This window comes from Columba livia, chromosome 19 (assembly GCF_036013475.1).
Source record: "Columba livia isolate bColLiv1 breed racing homer chromosome 19, bColLiv1.pat.W.v2, whole genome shotgun sequence".
In the NCBI taxonomy this organism is placed as follows: domain Eukaryota; kingdom Metazoa; phylum Chordata; class Aves; order Columbiformes; family Columbidae; genus Columba; species Columba livia.
Window position 1 is genome coordinate 6,823,868 of NC_088620.1, and position 26,072 is coordinate 6,849,939.

Below are 26,072 nucleotides of genomic sequence, written 5' to 3' on the forward strand. Positions count from 1 at the left end.
TCCCCAGCTGGGATAAAGAGTCTGTCTGCTCTTACTGCTTTTCATAACTCGTGTTCAACTTCAGCAAGGGCATCACCTCAATCTCTGTTATCCATTGCACAAAGTGTGCAACAGGCCGGTCTTCAGAGGCTGAAAGGGATTAGCATGACCTCGGTCATCTTGCTTAATATAGAGATAACAAGAGGACTTGAAATGGCCTGGCCAGGAGAGGAGGTGGACCAAGTGCCTTGCTGAGGCCTTTGGGCTTTAAAATCTGTGAAATCAGGAGAGTGACTAGTCAAGGTAGGGCAGCTGGATGCAGAGAAAGGCATGCTTCAGCTGAGGAACCAGGAGATATGTGTACATATATATATATATGTGTGTGTATATATATATTTAAGTGATAATTCATACGAAGAAAAAATTTCCAGAGTGTTAGGTTGTGGAGTCTGTGACCAGAATTTGCTGTTTCTAAACTGGTTTGGCTCAAAGAGAGTTTTGATTTAGAGAATGGCATTTCTGTGTGGATATATTGTAAAAGGTGATAGCAAGGAGGATAGGAAGCAAGAAGTCAATGGGGAAATAAAATGCAAGTCATTACAATAGTTTGCTTTGTACAACCTGTTCTGAATTTTTTCCCCAAATTATTGGTTCACGCTGCCCTTAACATTTAGATTTTAATCTGTTTGCTCCTTTTTGTGAGAGGAAAACTATGTTAGGCATCTCATAAATGCTTACATGGAGACGTTCCCATCTGCTTGCAGATGCACCACGCTTGCTTTCTGCTAGGGACCTGGCAGTTCTCAGTGTTTAAATGAAACGGAACCCACTCCATTTGCTGGATGGGCAGAATCCAAGGAACAAAAATGAACATTTCTCAGTGTTGTTGATTTTGTTACAGTGCATTGAGCTCTGAAAATATTTCCAAACATCCACTGCAGGTTGCTTTCTTAAGAAGGGACCCTTTCAATTAAGACCAAGAATTAAGGCATTCAAGAAGCACACACTCTGTATTGTGCATAAACAGAATTATTATTTCCATTTTCTTGGCCTCCTTCCAGCTAATTCTCTTCCTTCACCATACAATATATGTATCTCTTTCTGATCCTGCAGCACCATGGTATTGTCTATACATTGTTCAGTGTGTGCTGCCTCCATCCCAGGGTGGTTTCATGTTGAAGGAGGTGGGAGGCACCACATTTGCTGGGTTCCCTCTCCTACCGAGGTTTTTGGCATGTGATGAAATACTCCAATATCTGGGGTCTCTGCTCTACCCTCTTTTCCACAGGCAGCCCAGCCAACATCCAGCAGTGCCATCCAAACACTCAAAACCTCCCCAGTGCTCTGTTTGTGTGAATCTCATCTATCTCTTTCAATTCACCTGTCTCTGAAAGGCTTGTGCATTTTGCAGACAGCGTGGAGGTGGAGGGTGGCAGGGAAGATGAAGAACTTGGTGATATACTGTGGGTATATAGAACAGTGTATAATATACTGAGTGATGTAACAGCGAGAGAGCTAAGTGGATGCTACTGCCTTGTGATTTACCGCTTGCAAATGGCTTCTCTTCTTCTGAAATACTGTTAATTTAATAGACAAACATCCTAGGATAAAGGCTCACCAGAGACACAACTGATGGGATAAACATCAAGAGATTAAAGACCTGTGGGCAAAGTGTATAATTCTGTTATTAAAATCCCAAAGTGCTCCCTTAAAATTAGACCCTAGCAAAGGAAGAGGAGTGGAAAACCTGTGCTTAAAAGAGGGAGTTATTGTGTTGAGCACTTCAGAATCATTTGCTAAGCAAAGTTAAAAGGAATAATAGCGCTGAGCTGGGTCTTCTGCTTGTTTTCCTCCTGCTGTCCCTAACTATCAAAGTGGTATCAAAGAAACCTACTTATTAGCTCTGTGTTGAGAACATTTTCCAAAGGCAGCCAGAAAGCCATCAGTGACAGCATTTCTGTGACCTCCTAATTGCACCCTGCACAATGTGGCTGCTGTTAGGCCCAGAAGACAGATGCATTTGCAAAGTGTGTCCCATGTCATTATATCCCAGCTCACGAGTAGGCATGCAATGCTAAATGCTGTCTCTTCGCATTTATTTTTGCAATATCTAGTGATTCCACCAGAGATCAAGCTGTCAGTAGACTAAGGCTCTGACACAACCTACATAAAAAAACAGTTTCAATGGGGAAACCACACAAAAGGAGCTATCGCCACCAAACTGGACAGCCAGGGGAAACTGAGGCATAGGGATCCCAGTCCTCTGGAAAAACCCGATCTGAACCAACCTAGCCCTTGATTCTTCATATGCCATCAACTAGTTTCACTTCAGGTTCTGTAAACTGGCTCTACTTTCTGCCCGAATGCCAAATCTTCTGTCTGCTTTTGTTAGATGAGTGTTACTGGTGGTATCGTGTGGGTACGGTGGGTAAATAATTGAAGACTTAGCTGCTCATTGCTCCGTATAGCATAGCTGGGAACAGGAGAGGTCTTTTGACAGGGACTTTCTCTTGATTTAGCTACTGATTAAGTGGTGCTTTCACTTTGAAGGAATTTTTTATGCTCTGGTGAAAACTTGGGATTTGTTTTTCAGTACACATTCCAGCTTTCAACCTTTTTTCCCTAAGCTGTGCTGAGAAGTCAACATTTTCCTATGACCTATGATGGCAACATTCTGAAGGAAATAATTTTTTACTGAGTCTCTAACAGTTTCCTCCTCCAACATCCGTACCCTTTTTGTGTGTGTGTGTGTATGAGAATGATAACATACAATAAGGGGCAGGACAGTTCTTTAAGATTGAAAAAATCAAAACACTCTGTTACAGCTGCCTTCAACTGAAATTTTACTGAAATCAGTGTTTGTTCCTGTAGCACGTTTTGATTTTGACAAATTGATGTTTTCCAGTGGGAGAACATCCCATCAAGATGCCAGCTACTTCTGTGATCACTGGAAATGAAACTTGTTTTCCATGAATATTTATCCTGTTGTTGAATTCCTGGGTGTGTAGTTAATTAGAAACTCCAACAGAATCAGCTTTCTCATGCAACTTGTGAGAACTTAATATTTTTGAGGCTGTGAATCTCTATATCACATTTGATTTAAGCTGTTCAGTTAGTTCAAAAGTTATTAGATGGGACTGTATAGTGGAGTAGGTGGATAAATGTGCAATAATTTGTTTGCACATCCAAACACAGTGCATGATTTTCTTAGAAAATTAAGCCAATAATGCACCTTTTAAAGGTAAATTTTTGGCCCTGCTTTGACTGAGGCATGTCATGTTTTCCAGTCAGACACTAGAAATGTGAATGGTCTTCACAGTAGAAATCTCCCTTATTTCCCAGATGCTTCCAGTGACACTCAGGAAATCAGTGCCACAAACTATGCCATGGATCAGTCCCTTCCTTGTTCTATGCAGGGACATTGTACAAGGACACAACAGCAGTAAGAATCCCTCCAGACACATCTTTAGAAGCTGCATTAGGAGAGAGTGGAACAGAGCCCCCAGATTAACAATTGCCAATGACAAATTACTCCGAAATCAACTGATCATGACAAAATGCACTTTCCTACGTATTAGTCACATATCACCGACAGCAATATTGGAGTCCATAAACATGCTTTTAATGATCAAATATTATTTAATGTATGCTGAATCTCACAGTAAGTGGAAATTAAATGGACAATTTAGTGTATCATCTCTATGCATAGACTCAGAAGCATTTCTCCAGCGGATAAACATTGACAATAAAGCTGTTGTTCAACAGAATACTACAGCTGCCAGATGTTAAAGGTTTTGGCCTTTGAACGTGTTGTCCCAGAGAAAAAGGCTGACATTTGCTGTTGTATTGGCATATATTTTGTAGTGAGAAAAAAAAAAAATCAGCTCTATTTTGAAGGCAATAAGGGCTGTTGAGTAAAGGAATGGACCTAAAAGACCTAAAAGATCCCAGTTTCCAGGCCTGTAGTTGGTCAATGGAGTTGCCATATCCTGTTCATCTGCTTTTTTTCATCACTCTTCTGTGCAACATCTATATCTGCAGTGAATTACGCTAGCCGCTTAGCTGGGTACCAGCCCTGACATTGAGAGCAAACTGCAGAACTATTTATTTAACTTTCCTTGGCATGACTCCATCCATCAGTAGCCATGTGTCCCCACTCCCCACCTTTCAGAAGAAAAGGCTTCTATCCATTTGCTGCTTCTACATTGTATTACACCTGCAAAGCAACACAGCAATAAAAAGTATTAAATTAATTCAGCATGCAAGACAGAGAGCACCTGTTAAATTTCTGGTACCATGGTGCGTTTGCAGAGGTGGCTGTTAAGAAAACAAATTTCTTTTTTGATTTGTAGACTGAACAAATTTAAACTGGAGTCCTTGAGCACAGTCAGTGAACCTCACTGTGCTTTTTGTTTAAAGACTAAAAAAGGACACGGTCTTCTCAAGAAAATCTTTTAAATACAATGAACTCTTCTGCAGCTCTATGGTTCTTTCAGATTCCAGCATATTGCAAAAATACTGTTAAACTCACAGAGTCTCACAGTATTGTACGTTGAGGAGCCAGGTCTTGGTATTTCTGTTCAGTTTTAGGTAAATCAAGGAAAAAAAATCTAGGTGTGGAAGGAAATTAATAACACACCCTGATGATGGTGCCAGGAATGTGCTGAGACAGCCTGTGTTAACACCAGGATTCCTTCTAGAGGGGTTTGGATGCACATTTGCATTTCAAACTAAATCAAATTAAAGACCTTCGTCAAGTCTCCCATGTTAGTGGCAATTTAAGTGCCCCATACCTTCCTTTCCTATCTGTGCTGTGATCCCAAGCGATTATCTAAGACAGAGCTTCCAATGGAAGAAATGCTGCAAAAGAATCCCTGCAGACACAGTGAGCAAGGTGGTCGCCTCTGGGGAGAATATTTACAATGCAAAATCAAAATAACTGGCTTGCAACATAAAACTTCCCAACTCAAGCTTCACCTTCAACCCTGCAGATGCTAAAGGTGGCACATGATTCATTTCCCACTCTCCCACCTGCAGAAAATCCATTTAAGAGCCTTTGAGTACATGTTCAAAGGGAGGGCACATGAGCAATGATTAACTCCTTGAGCTCTGTGGTGGCACCTGCATCAGAAGACAACCCTACCCTGGTTGTGATCATGAGCAGCTGATTATATCCTTCTGATAACTTGCTCTGAAATAAACTCACAAGAGTCATCCCATTGTTTGCTCAGACTTTTATGCACAAATCCCCAGTTTATCCATAAAATCACAATAATGAGCTTGGGAGGGGGGGAAAGGCATTTTTGTGCCTCCCGTCTTAATATTTTAGTTTGTCCCTTTGCACAGACTTGTCTTTGCGCACAGGAGCCATAAATCTAGACTGTCACTTTTATGGTTATTAGTGGTTAGACCTGATGAATATTGATATGTGGCAAGCGCTCTTTCGACATTAAATACATTTGCCAATTTTCCTCCTCCCAACTCCACCTGTTAATGCTTCATCCAATATGAATCAATATTGGTTTAATAATTAACATGTTTAAACATTTTTTAATGTATATTTCATGACGAGAAGATCTATGTTTATTTTATGATGATAAAATATTTAGGGCCCAGGGAATTTGACTGTGCTGTCATCACAGCGTTACTTGGACCCTTTTCACTCTGCCTGAGGGGGCATCTCTCTGTCTCTTCTCAGCAAAGCCGAGGCTGGAAAGGTTTCAGCTGCTTGTACAGAAGGGCTGTTTATGTGGATGTGAAGTTATCTGAAATATGTGGCGGGGCTGGGAGGGAAGGGCTGCCCGTGGGTTTGCTGTGGAGGGACAGTGTCCGCTGTCAGCAGCACGAGTGAAAAATTACATCAGAGGGGACAGATGGGGATCTGACCTGGAGAGACTTGCAGCAGGTTTGGCTTCAAAAGCAATTCATAGTAGAAGTTCAGACTCTTGGAAAACATGCACAAAAGTGAGCAAGGAAAGAGAGAGACTAAACGTGGTGCTGGGAAGGCTTTAAAGAGCCCATGGTGCTTGCTGCATAAGTGGGGGCTCGCTCTTCCTCTTGAAACCAGCAGGGTCTATGTTCCGCTGATGTTTCTGTACTGGCAGAAGTATTAAAACAGGTTTCCTGGAGTGGGAAGGTTTGGTGGGAGTGGAAAACCTCCCTACATAAGTGAAAGGGTTATTCCTTAGTGCCTGTGGAATGTGTGGAGGGTCTTGACAGCTTGACAAGGAAAAAAAATACCTGTAGAGTGAAATAAGCTTAAGAAATGCAGATTTGGTGCTTTGCTGTTTGGCCTTAGCAGTGTCTGGCTCCTCAGATCCTACAAGAACTCACCACCACAAAGGACAAATACAAAGAGCATGGATTGCAGATCAGTGCAAACAACATTCAGGTGATGCTTTGGCTTTGCACAGGCTCTTACACAAAGGTGAATTTTACTCTGGCTGCCCAGGGCCACCAGGGAATCAGGGATAATGAACAAACTGGCTCTGAACTCACTGAAATTCAGGTGAAGGTTTCCTGTGAGACTGTGATTAATGTGATAAAGATGATTATGTTTATTTCTGTGTATTTGCTGAAAATTATTCAACTGGTCACAGTCCAGCAGTTCCTGATGTTCCACTTCTGGGCAGCAGAACAAACACCTTGTTTTGAACATCTGATCATCTGATCTGGCTCTAATCAGGTACCAGCCCCGACAACAGCCCTTTTGCGGGTGGTTTGGAGGAGCGATGCAAGCTGTTTTCAGCAGGGCCGAGAAACACTTTTCTTGCAAGATTTGCTGTGAACATGTTTATTCCAGAAATGGATTTAAAAAAAAAAAAAAAAAATAACATATCACAGTCATGATGTCTCCTGAGAAGAGATTTCCTTGTCGAGGTGTGTTTGTTTGATAGCACACCTAGAAGGCGGAAATGTAATGTAGTTTCACACTTTATTTTTTGAAATCATGTAAACTTCTGTCTTTCACAAAACCAGAGTTCTACACCTTAACTGTGTATTTCGTGAAGCTATTACCTACTTCATGGAGGAATAAAAAAATCCAGCAAGGGCATTAAACCCAAAGATAACAAAACACCTCTGGCTCAAGGAGTCCTTGAGTTGCAGATCACTGGAGGCTGAGAAAGAGTAAGAGAGAAATGCTGTCACTTACTTGCCCTGTTTATATATTCTTTCCTAGTGGCAATTTTTGCCCACTGTTGACCGTTCACTGAACTAGGTGGACTTTTTCTTTCCTCTGACAAAGCTTTGCTCTTATTCTTATGGAATGAAATGTGGAACAGAGCCGGAGGAAGGTCAGTTAGGATATTGCTTTCTAAAAACATCCTGTGTTTTGACTTGTGCTTAAAAACCTTTCTGAAAAACAGGGAGGAGAATGTGAACACTTGCACATCCTGTTTGACATCAGGGAACTTCCTGCAAGATTTGCACAAATAAAAAAATAAATAGATATTTTTAAAGCCAAAAAACCCCTCACACCCAACCCTGACAGGTTTCAAAGGTTTTATTTAACTTCATTGTGATTATTTTCCACAGCTCTGGTTAGGAGTAGCAATTATATTAATCCTTCTCCTCCAGGTTGTTAATCCTAGTAAAGCAACCTGTTGCTTGGAAGATTGTATGTTGTTAAGGAGCTCCCAGAGAACATTTATTCATGCTTGGGGAGTGCGTTCCTAATGCATACGCTTTTCATTTAGCCTGAAATTCAGCCCTGGGAAGGGGGGCTGTGCTCACAACCTAGGTATCACTTAATTCATCCTTAAACCCTTCAAATCAGAGGATAAAATGAAATCCAATGGAAAACTCTGCTGATGTGATTAGGAGACCTCAGTGCAGAAATCAGTGAGGCTTTGGGTGAGAAAAGGAAGATCACTGAAATTAAAATCACTTTGTCTGAATTTGATGGATTTGAGCCGGTGTGAGAGATGGGAGACAGAATAAAGGTGCTCGTATAGTTATATGAGCTTGTATATTTATGCTCCAAACCTGAGTGCGTAGTGTAAATCGGATAAGACAAGTAAATTGCACCCAACGAGCAGTGAAAGCCGGGAACAGCATTCATGCGGAATCTCAATTTACACCGCAGCTGGGGTCTGGAGAAGCTTCACTGAGAAAGCAGGGGTCTGAATTGCAATCTACTTTTTTTTTCCCCTCTTTTCTCTCCCAGTTATTTGGCATAGTAGGTATGCTCCAGTGCGACCAGCAATGTAGCACTACGAGGCTGCAAACCCGTCACCTGGTGCCTGCAAAGAAGTGTCCCACATCTGAGGACGTGTTCCACATACCACTAATAGCCTGAGCAAGATTTGCATGGGCACCGCGCTCTGACATGGATTGCTGTCATTTCCATGTTAATACGCTGCTGTTCACCAGCCAGCAACCTTTGTCCTTGTAAAATGCTCCTGTGGCTTTGTCACAGCAGAGTGGCTCAGGGGGCGAGCCAAGCAGACCGGCTGCCTAATGCTAATGGGGATATGTTTTTCCTTTAAACCTATCAGGGAAAAATTATGAATTTTGTTGCTCCCAGCATGTTTAAAGCTCTTTGTAACATGGCTGTATCCCAACCCCTTGCAGACCGTTCTACCACCTGCTTCCCACAAGAAGGATGCTCTGCTGCTCCTCGGGCACCACTGCCCCATGGGCCGTAGCTGAGGGATGCTGTGGGGCTGGCCAGACTGAGGGCAGATGCTATAGGATGGTCCATATATACACCAGGGCTGGGATTCCTCACTTCTGACTTCCAGCAGCTCCAGCACAACTGTCTTCAGCCGAGCCAGCTGTCTAGATTCCCCTTATAGCTGGGAAACAGAAATAAGCAGTTCCACAGCACAATTCATCTGGCTTGTTTTAGATGTCTGCCTTAGAAAAAGATGAATTTGGCCCTAGAAGTGACTGTTTCGCTGCCTTGATGGTAAAGGGAGGGTTGCCAAGCTGCAGAGTTGCAGACCTGCAAGCTCTAGATACCTGTACACAGCCGGATAAATCCCAGACCATATGTCTTGTACTGATGTAGCCCAAGGATCCTCCACTCTGGGGCATCAAGCAACACCCACAATTGTGCCTTCTCCTGAAACAAGATCTCCTCTGCCCTGACAAGTGTGAGGTCCCAGCTCAGAGGCTCACGGTGCCTCATTTCTCTTGATCACGGTGGTTTGCTATGACAGATATCCCGATCTGTCCCTGTATAAATCTCTTCTGAAAAGCTGTCAAGCCATGTAAGAAAGAAAGATGGAGCTCCTTCTTGCAAAGTGCTGACAGGGTGTCGCCACGTACCAGCACAACAACAGGGCACTGTGCGCAAGCCAGACACTTCTCTTTCCCCACAAGAGTCTTGTCCCTTTGCTCAGCTCCTCCTGTTCCCAGCTGAAGCATAAGAATGCCTTCTGCTTTGTTCTTTTCTTTTTTTCTTAGCATTTTTTTTTCCCTGATGGTCATCATATTTAAATCACCATTTGATTCAATTCTGTTCTTTCTAAGTGTTTATTTTCTCATATGCCTGACTGCAAAGATATTGTTGTTCACAAATGTATTTCCAGAGAAGATTTTACTCAGTGGCAGCTGACGGGTTCCTCTGGAAAGTACTGATGCAGATACTGAGTGCCAGCTGTCCTTGTGTGTTAGGAACCATTTCAGCCCATTTCTCTACAACCTGCTCTTCATGTCTCAAGCAAACTCCACTCACAGTTTCTCCTACAGCTCTTCCCAGCAGCCTCATCACCCACTGGTCCCAGTCTCCTCTGTGCTGACCCAGCATCATGCACACTGACCCCTTCACCAGAGTTGTGTGACATATGACAACACACTCCTAAAGAGAGAAGCAGGAGAAGCCCAAGATGAGAGAAACTATTTTCAAAGGTTCTTTGGTAGAGGCGCATTTTCTATGCACACCTCTGCCCACATATTTCCATGGTGCTCAGATGTCACTGAGGGCACAGAGGTATAAGGGAAATGGTGAAATTATTGAATTACAGTATATGTATGCTGTTGAGCTCAAGGTGTGCGAGTCACCTTCCTTCCATGGGTACTGGTGTGCACTTTGAGAGGGCTGAAACTTGTCTTTTCTTGCAGGTGCCTGTCTTCAAACTGGAGGAACTAACCAGCATCAGGTGTTCTGCTCATCAGTTGTGCAGTTCAGCTCCCTGCTGTCACCCATAGGCTGTGTGAGGTAAGCTATGATGTACCTGCAAGCAGAAACCTCCTCTGCACACATGGGCATCTGATTTTTGCTGCTCGCATGCTCTCTGAAGGCACCCCAGCTTCAAAAACAAGTGTGGTCTGTAATGCCAGACACGTCCTGCTATAGCTGCTGCATCTGTCTATAGGAAATGGGTGTATGTCAAGCACACATATCATGGAGACACACAAGAATTATACTGATTAGTACACACACCCACGTACAAATGCAGTGAGACACACTACATGAGTAACCATACTATATTTATTTAATGGAAAGTAGTCCTGTAAAGATCTATGGTAATAACATACGCACAATCTCATCCCCACATGCAGACGTGAATGCACAAACTCTTTCCTCAGGATTTTTGTGCTGTGGAGTCTTCAGGGGTGAACGTACCTGGTCTGTCTCCCAGATCTATCACATTCCAGGACTTTATCCAGACCCCTTCAATGAGGTTTCAAATGTTTCTGTGCATGTTTCAATCAGTTCAGGCATGTCAGACAAGTGCGTGCTGTGGAGGTACCTGCAAATTAAACCACCTGGCTGCCTCAGTGAGCCGGACAAGAGGCAAACTGTGGGGAAAGGGAGAATCCAGGCATTAAAGGAAGGAGGGGAATGTAAAACTAACCATTTGCAGAGTAGGAACACTTAAAAAATCACTCCAAATAACTTGCAGTAAAAGTTTTCCCATTTCATGTTATTAACCAAATCTGTTAAGTGTGAAAGAATTTTCTTTGGAGTGAACTCAGTCCACTGGAAGATCATTTCCAGCTTAATCTTCGTGCTTTGAGTAATGCCAGGAAACGTCCTGTGCAGCAGAATCAGCAAATTCCCAGGTCTGGGCCTCTGGGGGTAAAAAAAGATTCATAATGGGGTTCAGTACAACTGATATAAATAGATAACTCCACAATTAGATAGCAGATGAAAGGGGCTTTTTCCCCCAGACCCATTTAAAAAAGAATAAAGGTAAATTTTCTTGTGTGAGTCTGCATGAAACAATGTCATTTCCACCTAAGAATGGGCTGGTCAGGCTTTTTGTCTTACGTACAGCGTTTCAAGTTCTCATCAAAAACAAAGCCCTTTGCACCACCTTTGCAAAGTGGTTTTAAATCATAACTGGAGAATTATTAAGGGGGAAGATGTACTTTCAAGGGAAATAAATTATCTTCAGGCAAAGCAGGTCTTTTCTTCCCGAAAGTTTGAAAGGAATTGGGGGGGGGGGGAGGGAGAAGGGAAGAAAGTTTTCTACTAGAAAAATAAAGAAAACCAGTTAAGCAGGCTCAGACTGGGTTCTCAGATCGAGATAGATGGATAACACTATGACTGGGAGCAAGTGCTCAATTCCCAGGCTGAGGGACAGGAACAACCAGCAACACAATGGCTAGTGTCACCGCGATGCCAACTGTGTCTGTTCCGGAGGTAAATCGAAGATGCTCATCTGTTGCAATGTTATTCTGGCAGTTTCCCTTAGCAGAAAGCTCCTAGTGGGAAAAACAAGGAGGGTGAATAGAAGTGTTTATTTGTTGAAAGGCAAGCGTGGTTTTGTTGACTCAACCTTCATTAAAGGGCTCTCATTATTGCCGCAGTGTGAACTGTTGGCACAAGCCTTTGCCACTAATCCCTAATGCCATCGGGAAAAGGAAAAGTAAAAAGCAGGGCAGAAAAAGAGCCTGAGCGTCTGTCCCTCGTCCCACAGCCCATCCCCGAGCTTGCCCCGATGTGAAAGGGAGATGCTGTGCTAGGAGGTGCCAGGAGCCCCGTGGCTGAGCTATAAATCTCACTCAGTCAGAGAGGAAGATTTACACTCACAGCTTGGAAACAACGCCTGTAGCACAGGTACACACACACAAACTTACACACACACACACACACACACACACATTCCTGCCCGGCAAAAAGCAGCAGCCTTGCCAGAACTGAGACTGAAGACAAGGTGCAGTCCCAGGAACAGCTAAATTGCTTTCATGACTTTCCAGCAGCGTTTCGAAGACAAATTGGGGGGTTGTATTTTAAGTGTATCACAAATTTGCATTTTGATTGGCTAAGAGGCCATGCAAATTCCACAGTAAAGTACTGATCTGTCAAAGGCGTCTGACAGTTTTCAACAATTGCTGAAATGGCTTTAAAACAGACTTGTGAGAGCTGGGGAGAGAAAAAAAAAATAATCAAAAAACCTCTGCCTGATGAGTGAGTTCTTTCATCTGCTAAAAGCTCTCCAAGCCCACAAGCCTGAGGCTGACTTTAAATAGAGTCAATGGAGAAATATCTTCCAGACAGGGGAACGATGAAGCCCTCCAATAGTCTCTCTCCCTTTCATTCTCTCTCACATGTATTTACTTTTCCTCTCTCCCTCCCTTTAGAAAACATCCTATCCAGGCTGGTACTGGGTTCCTTCACTTCTCATGGAAGCCAGAGATGTGTCTGTCATTCAGCATCTCATGGGGTTCAGCTTCAGGATGTTCCTGCAGCAACCAGGTCACGGCATCATAACCGGAGTGAAAGAGGCTGTGAGAGGTGGTGGCAAAGGGCCCATAGGGACCTTTTGCCAGTTTGTCACAACATTTTTGGGAGCTATAAGGCATCAGAAAGAACCTAGGATTTTCTAGGGTCATAGAGCTATGCTGGGTTATCTGTTGTATGTTCATATCCTGAAGCAAGTTGCAAAACTTGCAAAGTCAAATGGGTTATATAATATATAAGCCAAATGTCTTTTGGTCAAGTGAAACTTTCTCTTTCAGTAGGGTATAAACCTTTTTCTTTAATTTTGTCGTGTATTGACAAAGCAAACAAAGAGCCCTTCGATTCTGTAATTTGCTAAGCTACAGAATGAGAAAGACGTTGCAAACTGTTGTATTCCACATTGCACAGGAGATAACTCTTGGACAGTTTCCAACACACTTCCCCCCTCAAAGAATCTTTAAGTGAAAAAGATATTGAAACTAGCCCTATGTCCATTTTAAAAAGTTTTCGATTAATTTTCCATTTGGGCTGAAAAAGTCCTGAGACAGTCACACCCTGCGAAGCTTTTAGAAGAATGATGGATGCTGAAAACTGGAGTTTCAGGCTATCAGGACTCCAAACTCTTTCTGACTCCAGAGATTCAAAGATCTCGCCCACTCCTTTTCCGTGTGAAAGGAGTCAGCTCATCTTTGGGTGCCTTTTTATGCATCAACCCCCTGACCTCCTCAGAGCCCTTAGGCCATCTCCGTGTGCAGTGACATAACAATGATGGATAAGAATTATTTACCATTTTGGGAGAGAGGCAGAGCAAAAAAGCAATGTTTCCCAGGCCTGCCCCAAACTGTGGAGCCTGGTTCTGCACCGACCTGTCCCTGTTCCCAGAGCAGTGTGCAACTTCTCAACCCGACAGCGCATTCCTCTCCCTGCCCTACAGCTCAGCTCCGATACCCCAACTCCTCCTAGACTTTTGACCTCGCAAGCGTTGCACAATCTGCCTATGAGCCTGTTCCTCCTTCTGCTTCATCATCAGCCTGAGGCAAACTCAACTGTGAAGAAACGACTACGCCTTGAGGCCGCAAACCTTTTGAGATATGCATGCAGACTCTACCAGCTCCAACAGGCACTTTTACTTGCTCACTCCTCTTGCTCATCCTGGTTTCAGGTGTGACGGATTCCTTCTGCACAGTTTCTCGCACACATCGTGCTGGTTGTTGCCATGTGTCACAAGGTGATATCTAAAGGCATTGTAACATAGTGGGTTGAGGAAAGAAGGTTGTCACTAAACTAGTGTGGCCTAGGAGAGATCAGTGATACCTTTGGATTAGCCATGAAGAGAAAAAAATAAGGTGACATGTTTAGGACGTATCTGTGTGAATGACAAGGCTGTGAGGGCAACACATGATTTGTAGCATGGTGCGATTCCCAGGCACTTCAGGACTTGGAACATGTGTGGCCCATGGGGACAGTGAATACTCCCTCCATGCTTGTTCCAGGTGAGATGATCCCACCAGGATAAGGAGACAACCGAATCTGGTGTGGAGGTGCAGAGGAGGAAGAGCTTCAGTCAAGGGGTTCCATCTCAGAGCTAACATCATGGAATCATAGGATCACTTTGGTTGGAAGAGACCCTCAGGATCATCGAGTCCAACCATAACCTAATTCTAGTACTAAACCATGTCCCTAAGAACCTCATCTAAATGCCTTTAAAGCACCTCCAGGGATGGTGACTCCACCACTGCCCTGGGCAGCCTGTTCCAATATCCCTGGAGCGTCTGATGCTGACTCAGCTCTGCACCACGATTTCCCAGCTGGCATTAGCCTTGCATTAGCAGAGACTGATGAATTGTCTTTGCATGCTCTGGATGAAGCCTCAGCAAATTGTCTCAACCATCCGCTTCTCCTCCACACAGCTCTGGCCTCGCTGCATCTCTCTTGTCACCTCTTTTGTTCAACATGCAGTCCCCAGTCTTAACTCACTGGTTCCTTCCTCGAGTATTCTCTCCCTATTTAACCCAAGCACTTTAGTGACTTGGCTATTTATTTAATCCTTAGTTAAGGCCATAGGAGTTGTATCCTTGACAGACGAAAGAACATGCAAGGTATTTTGCTCACTCATTTCCCTCCTTCCCCAGGCCTTTCTCTAGGAGGATTTCCCTTTGGCCTTAGTTAATCAGATGATCCAGCTCAGTGAATGGGGAGAGCTGCCTCAGGACAAAGTTCAAGCCTTTTTCTCCTCAACAGCTTCTTTCTGACAGTTCCCATTCAGTCTTTAGCAGCAGCAAGTGTTCAGTTATTAACTTCCCATTTCCATCAGGTGGATGGGGCACAGGGATGACTGGTCTTGGGGGTCATACAAGTTTTCCACTTGGCAACAGGTTTTTTTTAAGGTGTTGCCCTTGGCACGGACTCGACATCTTGGTGGGTTAAACATGAAGATGAGGACGAGGTTGGGGAGAGAGGACAACATGACTCCCATGTGAACCTCAGTAATTAGGACTGGATTGCCCTTTTCTTGTTCTTTCCCATTTTCTCCTCGTGACTTGTAATGGTCATTGGTAGCAATTTGTGTCATGCCGTCCTGGGCTCTGAGATTTTGCAAATCCATTCATTATACCCCCAGGAACAAATCCCATCAAATCACCCGTTTATAAACTGCATTTCAGATATGTTACATGAGCACTGATTGCAAATCTGAAGACATTTCCATTTTGCCTGAGGCCAAGATTTTTAATTTAGAAAAAAAAAATCCCGTCAGGGTCTGTGCAAAGGCTCTTTAGATATTCCAACCAGCACAGTTTATTTAAAAATTCAATAAGGCAATTTTCATGGCAACAAGGAAAAAGAAGCAGTGGTGGTGTCTGCGCACCCAGTAAGGAGGAAGAAGCAGCCAGGATCTTGTCTCCTGGACACACTCAAGCCAGACCGTGAGCTGCTGCTTCATTTTAGCTTCTAACAGCCTGTGGCCCCAGAACTGAGGTTCTCTTTCTGCTTGACAATTACATTTTCTCCAGCAGTGGAACAAGGATTAGGGAATGGGGAGCAGAAATGGCCTTTTTAGAATAATCTACTGCCCAGGAGTCGCATTAGTTAACACAGAGCAATATAAATGATCAAACCTATTTCTGGACTTCATGAAGCTTGTGACAATGGTTAGAGGAAAAGAGTGGTTGGTTTTGCATACACATAACTGCGGGAAGTGGACAAAGGCTGAGCAGGGTGTTTATTAAAAGTGGTTATTCCCTGCTTTCTATGAACCCTAAGGGTCTCCTTGGAAAGCAGAGACAAAACTGAATCGCTGTATTTAGACCAGAGATGAACATCTGTAGCTGCTCCACACCATGTAGCAAAGGTATTTTCTGCTGTGGCTATCTTGCTATGTGTTCCTCAACCACGTATAGGCAACAGCCAAGACATTTCCTTGCCTTGGCGTGGCACCAGGACACACTCAAGCCCAGCATTCTGATGTTTGGGAGGTTCCTATCACATCAAGGAAAGGAGACAGAAATTAGTGGTGTTTGCAGACAAGAAAACAGAAAGAGACCTCTGTCACTCACCCTTTACCCTCAAGATCTAAGCCCACATGGCCACTCCAGCAGAGAAGCACAAAAAAAACCTATGTGACCTCCCCCGTGATAAGTATTCAGGTCTCAGCCCTCTTGCTGGGGAGCCGAAGGACTTTCTGAGCCTGCTGCTAACGAGATCATTAAGACAAACACAGCGATTATGTGAACCTTTCCAGTCAGAAGGATGAGGTGGGGTTTTAATTAAGGTAATTAAACTCAGCTGGAAAGGCTATTTGCACAGCCATTTAAAGTCTCTAGGAAGGTGCTGTGCTGACAAGCTGGGTTTAAAGACAGTAATGCTGATAGGACTTGGGAAGCTGCTGTTTGGGTGGACTGCTGGACTCAAACTACCAACATCACCAGTGTCTTGCTTGAGGAACTTGATGCTACAGGAGAGAGGTGGGTAATGCTTTGCCAATGGCAACGTTAAGGTTGAGTTTGTGCTGAAGTGTGTCCATTATGGAGAGGGCCCTGCTCAGCTCAGGGGACTTTTCAGTGTCAGCACTTTTTTTTTTTTTTTTTTTTTTTAATTCTTTCCAAAAGAGGACAAAAACTTTAACTTCAGAAATGTTCCCATGTTAGTAATCTGTGGTCACTATCTGTGTTAGGTCAGCTGGTGTTTTGTGTTTGTAATTGAGTGTTTTGGCTTTGCGTGTGTTGTTTGGGTAGTTTTTTGTTTGTTTTAGTGCAGTGATTTAAAACTTCTGAATGAAAAACCATTGCAACCTGAAACTGGGAACTTGGCACTTTGACAATGTCATGCTTCTGACCATTCAAAACTTTTATTAATTGTATTATAGAAGATGGGTCAGAACTGACCCTGGCCTGCAAGAAGCTGAGGTTTTGACAAATCAATGTACAAGTCCCCATGGAAAATTCCTAATTACCTCTGGTTGTGTCCACTTTGTTCCCTTTTTTATTTTTTTTTTTTTCACCTTTTCTGACTAAAAGCCATTTCCAAACCTCTCACCCCCTGTTAGAGACCTGTCCTTCACTGCCTTTGTAACAGCTTTGCTGAGTATTGGGGGTCCTCAGTAAGGACCTCTCGTTGTTTCCTTGTCCTTGGCAAGAAAGGTAAAGTAGATCAATGTGACTTAAGCTTCACCCTTTCTCATTCAGTGCTGCCTCTCATTTTGTTCTGCTTTAATATCATCTTTATTGCAAGTCTGTTCTAATGCTGCCTGTTTATTTATGGCTATTACTGAGACGATGCTTTAATTGTCGGATCAGCGCCTCCAGTCCATCAGCAAAGGAGCAGGCAGCTCTTATAAACATCATTTTTTATTTAGCTATGCCACATGCACACACAACATACGCACAATTAGAAACAACAATGGTGTTATTCCCACTGAACCCCTTATGCAGTTCTTTGTAATTTTACCCCATCTTGAAAAGGGCAGCCTTTGAGTCTGTTTACTGTTCTTTCTGCACTGAGTATTTTGCCTTGTAGATCTGGAAAAAGGAAATTTAATTAGAGTAGTATTCAGGATGGTTTTTATATATATTTTCTACCAATTAGCATTTTCATTAAGGCAGTTAAATTGCATTTGCCAGAGACAGACACAACCCATTGCAGAGTATTATTTTAAGATCTCATTTCTTTTTTCTCATCTTGCAGGCTGAAAATGAAATCAGGTGGTGATTGATTAATTATTAATTCATTACTAGTGATTGGAGATGGTCAGGAGTATGTGTGAGAGAGGGAGGGGGAAGTGCTAAGACACAATTTTGTTTTGTTTATTTGGACAACTTTGCAGGAGTTAAGTGAGGGGGATAGACTCATCCTAAAGCTAAGCAGAGATGCTGGGCTGCCTTGTATGCTTGGCACTGTCTGCCTGGCACTGTCTGCCTCTGTATTTCCTCACCCTGATCTTTCTGCAGGATAGAGATAGTAGATAGGGAATGCTAGTATCTCATCAGTATCAATTCCAAAATCTTTTGGGCAAGACCCATCCTACTCATTGGTTAGTCCCCCTCCTCCTCATGCAGCAGCCAAGCAGTGGGATGGATGGTTCCTCTGCTGCTCCTCCCGGAGGGCTGATGAAACAGGACATGTACCCACATGTGGCACGTTCTTGCTGGCTGACACCAGTTGTCCAAACTGCACCTCTAGAAGAGGGTTAAGCTCTGCCTGCTGTTTCATTTCTGCTCACTCTGAAGGCTCCTCTCCATCCCTCCCTGTTTGCCGCGTGGTTTTGTCTCTCTTCATTGCTCTCAAGGTCACCATTGATCAGACTGTGAGTGGTTTACAGCTGCAGCCTTGGATGGACAGAAAGAGAAATTGATTGCAGTCAATTCAGCTGCAGATTGAACGGTATTGACTTGTCCCCTACCCATGCAGACATGGAGCTTTGCTACCTTTTAATTACCACAGCTCTCCCTTCTCAGCATCAGTGGAACTGTTGGGTGTGTGCATGGGAGCGTGGGAGGAACATATGGCCTTGAGCAAAGTCTCTGGAGGTGGGTAAGGATTTATTTTTTTGGACCAGCCAGGACAACACAAGCCAGGAGGGAACCCCAGGTTCTAATAGCTGGACAAGCCTGTTCAGCAAAGTCCTTTGGCCAAATCCTGAATCCTCTTGTTGAAAAGGAAGAGCTGCTTTTTGTGGTTCATGCTTATATCTGGGGATCAGGAGAGACTGGGTTGTGTCCAACTGAACCTTGTGGAACGTGATACACACATGATTGATTCTTTCCATGGAGCTGCTCAGGCTTCTCGCCCTGGATTCTGCTTCTGGCTTTGCCTGTGGGCTTGCAGGCTCTGCTGGCGCTAGCACGGTAATTTGTCGCTATCACAGAAAGTGCAGTTGGCATTTTTGAAAGGTGCAGGATTGGCAGCTTTAGAAGACAGAAATCCTCTGTTCATCTACTGAATTAATGCCAGTAGTACTAGCACCAGGAGTGAGAGAAGGGCAACGATTCCATAAGGACTGGTGAATAACTGCTTGTTTAGCTTGTTTTGACTGTTAAAACTAGTCTGAGTACGACAACAACTTCAAAGGAAGTTTCAAAATCATGTAACTTTTAAACTGGAGTGAAAATAAACATTTACAATACAAGTGGGGAAAAGGTTCCTCTCCCTGTTCCCTCTTCCTACAAAGGGATCAGAGGTTCTGTGCGGTGTTCTGATGTGGTCAAATACACCTCTTTAGCCTCCTGCTTGGGACTTATGTCTAAGACACTTCTCCAGACTCCAGGACTGCTAGAGCTTAGACCTGACAGTTTTGTAAGGATGCGAATCCCAGGCTGGGTCTAAGTACTGCATGTCTAGGCACTGGAAATTTGGCAAAGGTAAATAATTCATTTTACACAAACTATTAAAACACCATCAGCTGGTCACTGATGACCTGTAGGACAATTTCCTAGACCCTTCTGTGTAATGTGGGGTATTTTTATTGACAGACTAGGCAAGTGATGGTGTAGGGATACTGACTTAGTGAGCTCAGATAAAATAAGCAAAGGGGCTTCAACCTTTCAGTTATCTGCCAAGGATCATAATCTGTTATTTTAATCTTGCAGCAGGCAAGGTACAAAGATGAGATGCTTATTATGTATATGCATGACTAGAGTTTTAACCTCTGCTTTTCAAAAGGTCTTTGTATGGAAGTCATCTCGGTCTTAAGAAAACTCACTCTCTGGACCAACTAAAATGGGCTCAGCCCTGTACTTAAACCTCTGCGGTGGAGAGATGGGGTTGTTACTGTTGGCAGACCAGGGATATCCATAGACTATTGCAATCCAAACTGGAAGCAAACACAGAGACCAACTTTATAGTATAAAGCTCTTCCTCCTGTCCTGGTAGAGAGACCCTTCCTCTCTTCTTTGCAGCATCCCAAAGGGGAGAAGTGAATTCCAGCAGCTTACAACTCCCAGGGAGAGAATGTACTGTGATAATCTTCCTCCAGTTTCTAGCTGTTAAAATAAATTCTTCCCATGTTAGTAAGACTCCCCTGAGGCCTCAGGAGAACAGGTGCTCACTTGACCTGAGTGTCACCTGCACCTAATATATCACATCAGCCTCAGGGGGAGAAAAATAATGCAGCCAAAGCTTCTCTCCCCACACCCACCCAGGCGAGGCCTGGATCAGCACAACCGCAGATGGAGACCTGCATGTGTGCTAGAAACTGCACAGAACATGCTGAGAGAGAGTGAGAGAGACAGAATTTGCTTATTGTGCCACTTATCCAGCCTGTGCTGCTGTGCCACCAGTGATGAATGGTTCATTGGAAGGCTCAAAAGAATTGTGCAAGGCTCCTGTTGTCCGTTGCCTTTTTTGAGCTGAGGCATGAGTACCAAATGTCCTTCTACCAGGTGGCCATCCACTGACACTTTGAAGAAGGTCTCTGGACTCTTATGGCTTTGTTGCATTGCTAGTCTTGGTCATGCAGATGAACAGTTTCCTCTGATTTTGGAGAACTGACACTTTCTTGTGCACCTCTCAGGTGGAAGTCAAAAATTTTCTTCAGGGAAAAAACTCCTAGGTCATCTGGTGAAAACATCTCTTCCTCTGTCCTCTCCCACAGCAACCTTAAGGTGAAAAGTGTCATTCAAAGTAACCTGAATGATGAAAGATAACTCTGCTAGGGAAATTCAGGCCTGAATTTGTAAATCTAGGAAGAGAAATATTATGGTAAAAAAAATGGGGCATGTTCTTTGTACATGCAGTTCTGGCTGCCCACCGTTGAGTTCTTTCTGGAGGTGGTTTAGAGAACATTAAATGCTATCTCTTGTGAAGAACTTGTTGGGGACAGAGGTGCCATAAAAAGAAATTAGAGGAGATTGCCTCCAATGTTAATCAATAGGGGATGGCAGAAGAGATGCTGTATTATCTCAATAGTATCAAGACCCACATTACATCTCTACAACAGTTAACCTGTCTGCTGTGGCTTTGAGGTATGCAATGATGGGCTGAAAACATAGTTTACATTCTCATCTTCTTCACAACAACCCAAACTGGAGGAGCACACATACTTAGGCTCTCATATTTGTCCATACCTAATTATGTGTGCTAATTATTTAGCAGGTTATTAATTATTTTGCTAATTATTTAGACTCTGCATGTGACTGGTCATTCCAAATTATGTACAACATGGGCCAATTTCACACTTCATGCCATGTTTATGCCAAAGTCAAAAAGGCTTGTATTTCTTCATGATCAGAGAGCAATGTAGAGAGGTGATTGTGGAACAGTTGCTCAACACATGGTTCCTGGGAACCTCAGCTGGAATTTCTGAGAAGCCAACTCTCCTTATTTTTGTTTTTGGGCTATATGAAGCTGTTTTGCTGAATGCCATGTTGTGTGAGGACTTGCATCAACTTTCTACGAGCCTCTAGTGGCAAGTGTTTGGGAACCATCATCTAATATGGAAATAGGTTCAGCAGGACCTTATGATTTAAGTGACCAGTAGCTGCATAGTAATGATCAGCTTGTGAACATTTCAGAGCATCTGTTAGAAGAAGAGTCTGGGTTGTGATGCTAATGGTTTTGCACAGCAAAGATGCTTCAGAAAATTAAAATCTGTTCATGGAATATTCTGGCAGCAGCAAAAAAGTCTATATATGGCTTGTAAATTCTTCACCAAGCTCTAAGAATAACAAACTGCTTGCAGAAGAAAAAAAGAGATGCATGCATAGGCACATGAGTAAATAGGAATTGCTGCATTTATTTGGAGTGAAATGATGAACAAATGGAAGTAGATCTGAAATACACAGCTGCTTTTAAAAGACTTCAGGTCAGTCTTTCTGAGTGGCTGTTAGTAATTTACTTCTCTGCCTCACCTCCCATGTCTTGACTAATATTGATACTCATTCAAGGGCGGATGTAGGTCCAGGGGATGGGATGGCAAATGACCTTGTGCCCATGTCATGTCATCACAGTGCACGCTGAGGAGCTGGAGAAGACCGTATTCAGTTGTGGAGCTAAAAGTCTGTGTGTTTTCCCTTGTAGCAGGTTTACAAACTTTTCCTGAGGGCCACCTGTAGAGCAAAGTCTCCTCACTGTGGCCATCTGGGAGTCACTAGAGACAGGCTGAGTGTTGTTATTATTTATTTCTCTCTTTGCTGTACCCAATTAAACAAAAGCTTACTCAGTCCATAAAGAGCAATAGCCTGGGGACTGTGGGAGGGAGAGGCATTGCGAAGAGGCATTTTTATCTTTGATGCACGCACCTGGGCAGAGGATTGAAGGTCAGCGCATACACATCATCCTGGGCTGATTACAGTGTTGACAACCATTCACTTAGTTTTATGAAATTATCAATTGATCTGTGATTGCAGAATCTAATCAAGGCTTAGAAAATACAGTGGGTGGAAAAGCCAGTTGGGCTGGATTGTTCTCCTACATCTGGCTCTGTAGGAGGGGTCTCTCCAGGAACCGTGCAGCTTCCTGGCATGGGGCTTAATGCCACTTTACAGTGTGGTGGTAGGATGACCTTTATTGTCAGATACTTGTTTCTTAGCTGGCAGGTCATCCTGTCCTTTTGTGGTGTTTTAATTAAGAAGCAGAAGTTTGCTCACTCACTACTGAAATGACATAGGACTGTGAACATATTAATGTTATGAAGATACTCACTTGAATTTGCCTCTGGGTGAAAGGTTTGCATATTACAAAAGGAGTCTCTTACAAAATTTTTGAGTAACTAAGGATCTCTGGATATTGGCAATGCCATATCCCCAAGAAAGCAGTGCAAATTTTATCTCATGACAGTGATTCTTTAAGGACTTTCAACAAACTTTACAGAAAAAAGCCACCACCTGTGGAAAGAGGTGACTCTTGGGAATGCTCAGCAGCATTTGCTGGAGCCTGAGAATGGAGTCAGAAAGGAGGATGGAACATCTACAAGGGAATATTTGAGAATTTGTATTGTTTCAAAGTGATGAAAAGTGCAACGTTTATCAAGAGGCATCCTGACAAAATATGGGGGGGACAGGGGGAAAATACTTTGATTCTTGTTTCCCTTCTAACCTGGTGTTCTTATGACCTCAGTACTGTGCACTGAAAACATTTTAACCAGGTTATTGTAAATCTCAGAATATCAGTTACTTTCTGAAAGGCCCAGATCCAGGTGTCATTTTATAATTCAGATAGTTCATCTTCTAGCTACTTACTTTAAGAAACAAGCTTTCAGTTTTCATAGTAGAAAAATACCTATTGTGACCTTTCTGAAGGATCAGAAAATAGAAGTCAAATAAAATATCATTTTCTCTTTAAGCTAGTTTTATATTTCACAGAAAGTACCTTACACAGATTGAAGGGTGTTGTTTTTTTTTTTTTTTAATGCTTGAACTTATCAGTATTGAGCAATATGGAACTGGTGTCAATGCATGGATTTTCTCCTGGAGCTTTCCCTTCTGAAGGGTGAACAGACATGCTATATCACCATTCTTCTTCTAGCAGGAGATAGTATTTTCCAGCTATGTATACTATTTTTCTAATCTAAGTACACAACATTTCCCTTTCAGCTCCTTTGCTCTGTCACTGGAAGTGCAGTAGTCAGAGAAATTACACAGAAGTTGCCATCTAGCATTAGGCAACCATTAATTAAAAGAATAATGGCAAAAATGTTATTCCAAGTTAACAATAATGACTTACAAATACAAGGGTTTTAAAGTCAACAATAACAAAGGGATTTGGAGCAGTGGGGTGTACCTGCTCTTCTGTTAAGTAAGATTTGTATTATTTTATTTCTGCTGGATTAAGAAGGTACAGGTGGACTATTTCTTGCCAAATGAAGGAAGAAATTCTCATCTAATCAAAATGAAGCAAATAGACAAAAACTCGACATTATGGAGCTTCAGCAAGCTGAAGCTCTCCATATGTATGATGCTTATAATGACAACTTGGACCATAATAAGAGCCCTTCTGTGAAATAGAGCAGGGGGGAAATATGGGAGAAAGCCTTTTCCCCCCCATTCTGTGCTTCATAGAAGTGGAAGTAGCTGTTCAGAGTCATGCTGGGGGTTGCTCAAGTGGTGGAGTTGTGTTAATTGAAACTGGTACCTGTATTCAACACCTGCCGGAGTAGTTCTCCACCTTCACAGCCTGGTTTATAACCCTCTTTGGTACCCTACCACCAGCTGGCAGAAAATAGTTGTATCGGTTAAGTCCCACTGCTTTATTTCAAAGACCGTGGTTCTTCTCAGAAGGCAGCAGAGAAATTGGAGAGAGTATCCCATGCCCTCTTGTGATGTGATTGAGGTGGCTCTAGCAACCAAATATATTTCCACTATCCTTTTACAATGCTTTACAGTTTAATAAAATGGAAAATCAAATTGCAAGAGAACAATGATTTTCATAAACATTGTGGTGGGCAAAGGGGTCCTTTGGATAATAGCACTTTTATCGCTGTTTTTGAATCTGCAGTCTGCCCTAGACGCATGTAATAACAGTAAGTCATTCACAACATGCACATTCTCGCAGAATTACTGTATTAAACAACTGTGTTAAACTGGTGGGGAGCGAAGGTATATCTTTTTTTTATTATCCCTGCAAACAGAACAGAAGCTGATTAGTAGAAGCCAGCCTTGCTGCCATGGATAGACAAGATCTGTGGAGGTCAGCTCAGACAGTCATGATTTACTGCTCAAAGGTGCTGTCCTGTGGTCACACTAAACTGCAGGTGGAGGGATGGAAATAAATGGTGACATTAGGGGAGCCATAGTGGTGGAAGGAGGTTTTTTTTTAATGGTAGAGATTCATACTTATAGACTACAAATCAAACTGGAGAGCCACGGGGATGAGGTTTCGCTCTTAATCAGAAGTGTTAAAACAAATCCTTGGTCAACAGTGTCTGCATGACCTGTGCTGCTACTAAGGTCACGCTTTGGCTGAAACTGAAATGACTTTTTATCGTCACAGCTGAGTCACAGAACTGGAGAGCACTGAGTGAGCTGGTGGTGATGGGCTGGGACTGCTGTCCTCAAAGCCCCTCTCCTTGTCCTGTCTCAAGTGGCTTCTGTAACATCTTCAAGAGAAGGGTCTATGACTATAGCTATGGAGATGCTCCCAGAAGCAAAACATGGACATTCCTTAATGCAGAGAGGAGATAAACAGAAATCACACTGCAGTCCCCCTGTTTGTGTTGCCCTTTGTGTGTCAAAAGCAAAGGGACTGTGGGGTGTTTTTTGCTTGGCTGGTTATTTTATATTCTTCCCCCGCCTTGTTATACCTATGTTCAGTATCATGCAGTAGGAGAGAGGGCTGAGCTCAGGGGATGGGAGGAATGAGAAACCTGTAAGGCTGATCCACAGTTTCCCTTCCTACAAACTCTGCTCAGTTCTTGAGCAAAGAGCCCAGGGACTAAGATAGACTCAGAGTCCCATGCTCTGACTTCCTGGACTCATCTGCACATCCCATGATGCCAGACTGAAAGATTCTTTCTTTGTTTTTACTGTAAGTAAAATCCCGTGATGGAGAAGTTATGCCAAGCTAAAAACCTTTTCCCTGCAAAGTTTGGTGTCAAAAGTCTGACAGTTTTCAATGAAAAACCATTTCATTAGGGAATGTACATCCATCTCTCTTCTGCAGCTATTGGTCAGTTTGTATGTTTATAATGAGTGCTGAGAAGGAACCTTTTTGTCTCCTGTGAATATGGCCTGTTTGGGGAAACCATGTTTTTGATGGATTGTTCTCAGAGCCTACTGTTATTAGAGATATTTCCCAGTTTGGATTTCAAGGGGTGGAAGACTTTAATAGCAGGAAGCAGATATATTGTTATGTGGTGGAAATATTGCCCTCCATGCTGAGAACTCTTCAGTAAAATTTTGGTGGAGAATAATTTTGAATTTTTCTTTTCCCTCCAATTGTAGAACCTTTGCTAGCAGACCCTCAAAAGAAACACTGGCAGAGCTGAAGTGGTGAAAATGGAAACAAACAGTTGTCCCCAGGGCCTCTG

The 26,072-nt window shown here is 43.0% G+C and overlaps 1 long non-coding RNA gene across 1 annotated transcript in view; it reads left to right on the plus strand.

Annotated features, from left to right (window-relative positions):
- LOC110358536 (uncharacterized) overlaps positions 1 to 26,072 on the plus strand; it is an 85,883-nt gene that overhangs the window by 51,330 nt on the left and 8,481 nt on the right. The window contains exon 3 of the long non-coding RNA XR_010467119.1: positions 10,048 to 10,144. This is a non-coding gene — a long non-coding RNA (uncharacterized LOC110358536). The remainder of the gene's footprint in view (positions 1 to 10,047; positions 10,145 to 26,072) is intronic.